Below are 7,382 nucleotides of genomic sequence, written 5' to 3'. Positions count from 1 at the left end.
TGTGAAAAAATACTTCCTTTTGTTTGTTTTAAACCTGCTGCCTATTAATTTCATTTGGTGACCCCTAGTTCTTCTGTTATGAGAAGTAAATAACACCTCCTTATTTACTTTCTCCACACCAGTCATGATTTCATTGACCTCTATCACATTCCCCCTTAGTCGTCTCTTTTCCAAGCTGAAAAGTCCCAGTTTTATTAATCTCTCCTCATACGGAAGCCGTTCCATACCCCTAATCATTTTTGTTGCCCTTTTCCAATTCCAATATATCTTTTTTGAGATAGGGTACACACAATATTCAAGATATGGGCATACCATGAATTTATATAGCGGCAATATGATATTTTCTGCCTTACTATCTATCCCTTTTTTAATGATACCCAATATTCTGTTTGCTTTTTTGACTGCCGCTGCACATTGAGAGGATGATTTCAGAGAACTATCCCCGATGACTCCAAGATCTCCTTCTTGAGTGGTAACAGCTAATTTAGACCCCATCATTTTATATGTATAGTTGAGATTATGTTTTCCAGTGTGCATTACTTTGCATTTATCAACATTGAATTTCAGCTGCCATTTTGTTGCCCTGTCACACAGTTTTGTGAGATCCTTTTCTATCTCTTCGCCGTCTGCCTAGGACTTAACTATCTTGAGTAGTTTTGTATCATCTGCAAGTTTTGCCACCTCACTGTTCACCCCTTTTTCCAGCTCAATTATGAATATGTTGAAAAGGAGTGGTTCCCCAGACCCCTGGGGAACACCACTATTTACCTCTCTCCATTCTGAAAACTGACCATTTATTCCTACCCTTTGTTTCCTATCTTTTAACCAGTTACTGATCCATGAGAGGACCTTCCCTCTCATCCCATGACAACTTACTTTGCTTAAGAGCCTTTGGTGAGAGACCTTGTCAAAGGCTTTCTGAAAATCTAAGTACACTATATCCACTGTATCCCCCTTGTCCACATATTGTACTTGACCCCCCCTCAAATATTTCTAGCAGATTGGTGAGGCATGATTTCCCTTTAGAAAAAACATGTTGACCCTTCCCTAACAAATTATGATCATCTATGTGTCTGACAATTTTGTTCTTGACTATAGTTTCAACCAGTTTGCCTGGTACTGAAGTCAGGCTTACTGACTTGCCGGGATCACCTTTGGAGCCCTTTTTAAAAATTGGCGTCACATTAGCTATCCTCCAGTCATTTGGGACAGAAACTGATTTAAATGATAGGTTACAGACTACAGTTAGTAGTTCTGCAATTTCACATTTGAGTTCCTTCAGAATTCTTGGGTGAATACCATCTGGTCCTGGTGACTTATTGCTGTTTAATTCATCAATTTGTTCCCAAACCTTCTCTAATGACACCTCAATCTGGGACAGTTCCTCAGATTTGTCACCTAAAAAGAATGGCTCACGTTTGGGAATTTCCCTCACATCCTCAGCCATGAAGACTGATGCAAAGAATTCATTTATTTTCTCCGCAATGGCCTTATTGTCCTTGAGTGCTCCTTTAGCATCTTGATCGTCCCGTGGCCCCCACTGTTTGTTTAGAAGGCTTCCTGCTTCTGATGTACTTAAAAATTTTTATGCTCCACCTTTTTGAGTCTTTGGGTAGCTGTTCAAAATCTTTTTTCCTAATTATATTTTTACACTTCATTTGCCAGAGTTTATGCTCCTTTCTATATTCCTCACTAGAATATAACTTCCACTTTTTAAAGGATGTCTTTTTACCTCTCACTGCTTCTTTTAACTTTGTTGTTTAGCCCCGGTGGCTCTTTTTTGGTTCTCTTATGTTTTTCCAGTATACATTTAAGTTGAGCCTCTATTATGGGTGTTTTTGAAAAGTTTCCACGCAGCTTGCAGGGATTTTACTTTCGATGCTCTACCTTTTAATTTCTGTTTCACTAACCTCATTTTTGTGTAGTTCCCCTTTCTGAAATTAAACACTACAGTGTTGGGCTGCTGTGCTGTTTTCCCTGGCACAGAGATGTTAAATTTAATTATATTATGGTCACTATTACCAAGCGGTCCAGCTATATTCACCTCTTGGACCAGATAGGACTAAACGAAGACAGGGCCGGCTCTAACATTTTTGCTGCCCCAAGCAGCAAAAAAAAAAGCGCCGCCCCCCGAGCCCCCCCGCCGAGCGCCGCGCACTTCAATCTCTTACCTCGCAGCCGAAATCTGGCCTCCAGGACGTCTCTCCTACCCTTCCCTATGTCATTGGTACCTACATGTACCACGACCACCGGCTTCTCCCCAGCACTTCAGATAAGTCTATCTAAATGCCTGGAGAGATCCACAACCTTCGCCCCAGGCAGGCAAGTCACCATGCGGTTCTCCCGCTCATCGCAAACCCAGCTATCTATGTTTCTAATGATCGAATCACCCATTACTAATACCTGTCCCTTCCTAATATTCTACCACCATCAAATATTCCTTATTGACACTAACAACTAGCTCGTACTTGAATAGTCAGGTGTAAATATGTGATTTTTTTTTTTTTAAGAACAGGTTTTTCAGTGTCTATGCTCTCCAGGTGGGCCTGCCTGTTCCCCAGGCCTTGGCTCCTGCAATATTGTCCAGGCAGCCCAGCTCAGAATCTTCTTTCTGGTAGGAGTACTGGACAACCATAAGGCCAGAATAAGACAGACAGACAGACAGACACACTTTAAAGGGAAGCTGAGATTCTGGAGCCCAATTTCTGGCTGCAATATACAGAGGACCTGGCTCATAACACTGGCTGAAAAAATGGTTACTAACCCGTAACTGTTGTTCTCGCGATGTGTTACTCCTTTCCATTCCAATGTAGGTGTGTGCTCTCCCAGAGCACCACTGCTGGAAAGTTTTTCCCTCAGTAGTATTCGTCAGGTCAGCTCTGGTGGCCACTGGCGTCGCACTGGTATGTAGGGCCTGCCGATCCCTCTGTTCCTTCTTGCCGGCTAACTCTGACAGAGGGATGGGGGAAGAGGGGGTTTGGAATGGACATGAACACATCATCTCTAAGAACAGTAGTTATGGGAGGTTAGTAACCATTTTTTCTTCTTCGAGTGCTTGCTCATGTCCATTCCCATGTCGGTAACTCACAAGCAGATGTAGCGGGAGGGTTCAGAGTTCACTGACAAGCAGATTGTAGCACTGCTCTGCAAAACCCAGCATCGTCTCTAGCCTGTTGAATGATGGTGTAGTGAAATTCGAAAGTGTGGACTGAGGGGGAGCAGTGCCAACCAGTGCTAGTGAGCGGTGCCAGGAGGGAGCGGACTGGGGTTGTGCCATCATGGCTGGTTTCCCCTTCAACATTTTCTGAGGCCTTGTACCTGCAGAAGTCTTTCCCATCAGTGCCACTATTGACAGCTCCCATATGACCAGGGACATTGGCACCAGTAGCACAAGTCCCTCGCCACCACAAATGCCTCTGGCATTGAAAGTACCGGCAGAGTTGTAGGGCCTGGTGCCTCCCTCGTGGCGGAGAGTCTTTTGGCGCTGGACTCAACAGCTCCCGTTCCAGGACTGGAGTCAATGGTGCGGCACGGGTTGTCAATGCCACAGGGTGGCCAGACGTGGGTCACACATTGGTAGTGTTTCTCTGTCCCGCCAACCTCAGTGTAGGTGATCAGCCTCTGTAGGTCTTCCTTTGCTTCTTTCTAGGCACCGGCGATGGTGAATGGTGCCTAGATTCTTTCACCTGCACATCCTTCTTCAGCACCGGGGATGACTGACAGTGCTGAGGTTCCTTAGATGCGTTTGGAGCGTCTCGCCTTGGGGCTGGAGGTGGTGAATGGCACCAGGCATCCTGAAGTGAAGCCGGGGCATTTCTTACCTAGGCCGAGGTACTCGGTGCCAAATCCGAGTGGCCTGGCTCGGATGGAGGTCGGAGTGCTGCCTCCAGTATAGAGCAGAGTCTAGCATCTCTATTTTTCTTGGTGCATCAAATCAAATCCCTACAGATCTTGCACCACTCCCACACATGAGCTTCCCCAGACACTTGAGACAGCTGGAATGGGGGTGATGCATAGGCTTGTAACAAGATTCCCAAGGCTTGAAACCCACAGACTGAGGAATGCCTCCGTGCTGGAGGTTAACCCCATTTAGTTATTTATTTAGTTAGGAACCTTGTTAGTAATTAAGTTTCTGTTGTTAAGTTAAGTACAATCAACTACATACAATAAGAGTAGAGAAAAATTGACTGTGGAGTACGTCCAACAGCAAGAATGAGTCATAGTTCCAGCAACCCAAGAAGGAACTGAGGTGTCAGCGGGTCGGCAGAGTCTTTTATACTGGTGCTATGAGCGCATGACTCAAGGGGACACCAGAGCCGGCACAATGGAGACCACTGAGGGGAAAACTTTCCGGTGGCGGTGCTCGGGGTGAGCACACCCCTACCCTGGAATGGACATAAGCACGTCCTCGAAGAAGAATGTCTTTGTTCTGTGTTCATGTAGAGATCAGAGGAAGCATCCCAAGTGACGTGGCACCTGGCTTGAGTAGAGGTTTTCTAGCGCTTTAGCAATTTCTGCTCCCATTGAAGATGATGGCAACACTTCAGTGGCAGTAAGATGGGCTCTGACCTCACAGGGAAAAGAGGAAGTTAATGGGATCTTCAACTAATCAAAGTATATACAAAATTTGGTGGAGAAGAAGTCTTCTTTGCCAACGCCTCACCCTCAAACATCTATTGGTGCCTAAACCTGGGCACAATAATTGAACTGAAATCACCCCTCATACAAACATTGACTTTCATGGCTAGAGTTTCCCCTTAAGTTTAGAATTTTGGTCTCACCATTTCAGTCTAGAAACCCACCTTTTCTCCTGTTTCTTTTACAGGCTAAGTAGGGGCATTTCCAAGTGATTACAGCACATCCCAGATAGCCTAGCCTCCTCTCTTCCTGACTGGGCAGTTGACCTTGGACAAGTCACTAAACATCATTGCGTCTCAGTTTTCCTATCTGAAAAATAATAATTTTTAGTTTGCCTCCCTTATGCTGTAATACATAGAGTAGTTCATGGGTTGTAAAGCACTTCTGAGATCATGGTGTGAAAGGGGCACATGGGGTGAACGGGGTTATTACATTCACTTTTAAGACATTTCTTTGTGGCTCTTTATATCAAGTGAAGTACTGAAGTTTGAAAGCATGGTGAGAATCCACTGGATATGGGAGTAGGGAGTCCCTACCAGCCAAACAGATGCAATTCAGACTATAGAGAACAAACTCAAATTGTTCCAACAGGTGTATTACCATTCTAATCTTAATATCCTTTAGCTCAATTTCATGTTAATATATTCATTGTTTTTTTGCAATCAGAAGTGCTAGGAAGGAAGAATGAAATGGGATCAGGTTAGTTTGAGCTAGTGATAATCTTGTACAGTCCTTGCATTTCCTTTGTCTATGATGCATCATCTACCATTTCTATAGCTAATCCTAATGCTCAGTTTCTGTTGGGCAGTCTAGTAGATTAGAGATTCTTTAGTAGAATAGAGAATCCCCAGGTACAATACTGCAACCAAGTGGAATGTGTTGAACTGAGTCAGCTCCCAGCAATCTACATGAATTATCACGAATGGCAATGGCTCTTGCTTAAGCAAGACAATACTGGCATAAATTTTGCTTAAGGGACATAGAGAGCCAGGACTCTAGGACTGGAAGGGACCTCAATAGGTCATCTGGTCCAGTCCTCTGCAATGAGGCAGGATTAAATATTATCTAAATCATCCCTGACAGGTGCTTGTTTAACCTGTTCATAAAACCCTTCAATGACAGAGATTCCTCAACTTTCCTAGTTTGTTCCAGTGCTTAACTACCCTGACAGTTAGGAAGTTTCCCCTCATGTCTAACCTAAATATCCCTTGCTGCAAAATAAACCCATTACTTTTTGTCCTGTCCTCAGTGGATAAAGAGAATTTATCACCCTCCTCTTATTAACCACTTTTCATGTACTCAAAGACTATTATGTCGCCCCTCAGTCTCTTCTCCAGACTAAACAAACCCAAGTTTTTTTTAAATCTCTTCTCATAAATTATGTTTTCTAGACCATAAATCATTTTTTGTTGCTCTCCTCTGGACTTTCTCCAATTTGTCCACATTTTTCCTGAAGTGTAGTGCCCAGAACTGGACACAATACTCCACCAGAGGCCTTATTAGTGCTCATTAGAGTGGAAGAATTACTACTTATGTCTTGCTTACAATGTTCCTGCTAATACATCTCAGAATGATGTTCACTTTTTGTGCAATAGTATTACATTGTTGGCTCATAATTAGTTTGTGATCCACTATGGCCCCCAGATCCTTTTCTGCAGTACTCCATCCTAGGCAGTCATTTCCCATTTTGTATGAGTGCAATTGATTATCCCTTCCCAAGTATAGTACTTTGCATTTATCCTTATTGAATTTCATCCTATTTACTCCAGACCATTTCTCCAGTTTGTCAAAATCATTTAGAATTCTAATCCTGTACTCCAATGCACTTAAAATACCTCCCAGCTTGGTATCATCCACAAAGTATATTGATGCCATTATATTCACACACACCCCAAACTAAAAGCAGTTAAAACTAAAGATGGGGCAGCTGACTGGCTGCCTTTATTCAGGAGGCAGCAAAGCCAAGCCAATTACCCCTCTCCCCCAAAGACTGATTGGTTTTCCCCATCGATCCATAGGAGGATCACAAAACCCAGAGGTGGGTTGTCAGCAGGGCTTGAACCCAGGACCCACTAGATCTAAAAGCATGAGCCTCTATTGCTTGAACTAAATGACTTGCACACTTTTGGCAGAAACAGATTCAAACTTTCTATGCAGAATAGCCACTAGAGTGGAAAGAAAGACCCAAACTGTTAATGGGGTACACATTTGTCCGATAGGGAATAAAACTAAGACAAAGCCACAAGTGATCTAAATAAACTGGAATCTCCGGGCAGGTCTGCACTACAAATGTACAGCGGCACAGCTGTGGTGCTATTGTGATTTTGATGAAGACTTTCTAAGCTGCCGGGAGAAAGCTCTTCTGTTAGTTTAGTAATTCCAGCTCCACGGGAGGCAGCAGCTACATCAGCGGGAGAGCTCTTCCTGCTAATGTAGTGCTGTCTACACTGGTGCTTAGGTTGGTATAACTACGTTGCTTATGGGTGTGGATTATTCATACGCCTGAGTGACACTGTTATACTGAAGTAATTTTGTAGTGTAGACCAGGGCTAAGTCCAATTACAACTCTCTTTCCTGTCTTACAGCACTAGAAAAATCTACACTATTGACTGACACTTGAATGGATTGTCCTCTAAAGGAAACTGCTTTCATTCCATCTCTGCCCCTCCCAAACCAACTTTTTATAGTACTATAATTCACATTGTTTCTCTGAACTGTTTGTTTTGCTTTTGGCTTGCAAAATA

Source organism: Terrapene carolina, unplaced genomic scaffold, assembly GCF_002925995.2.
Source record: "Terrapene carolina triunguis isolate 2854851 unplaced genomic scaffold, T_m_triunguis-2.0 Scaffold16, whole genome shotgun sequence".
Taxonomy (NCBI): Eukaryota; Metazoa; Chordata; order Testudines; family Emydidae; genus Terrapene; species Terrapene triunguis.
Note: the sequence above shows the minus strand (reverse complement) of the source record.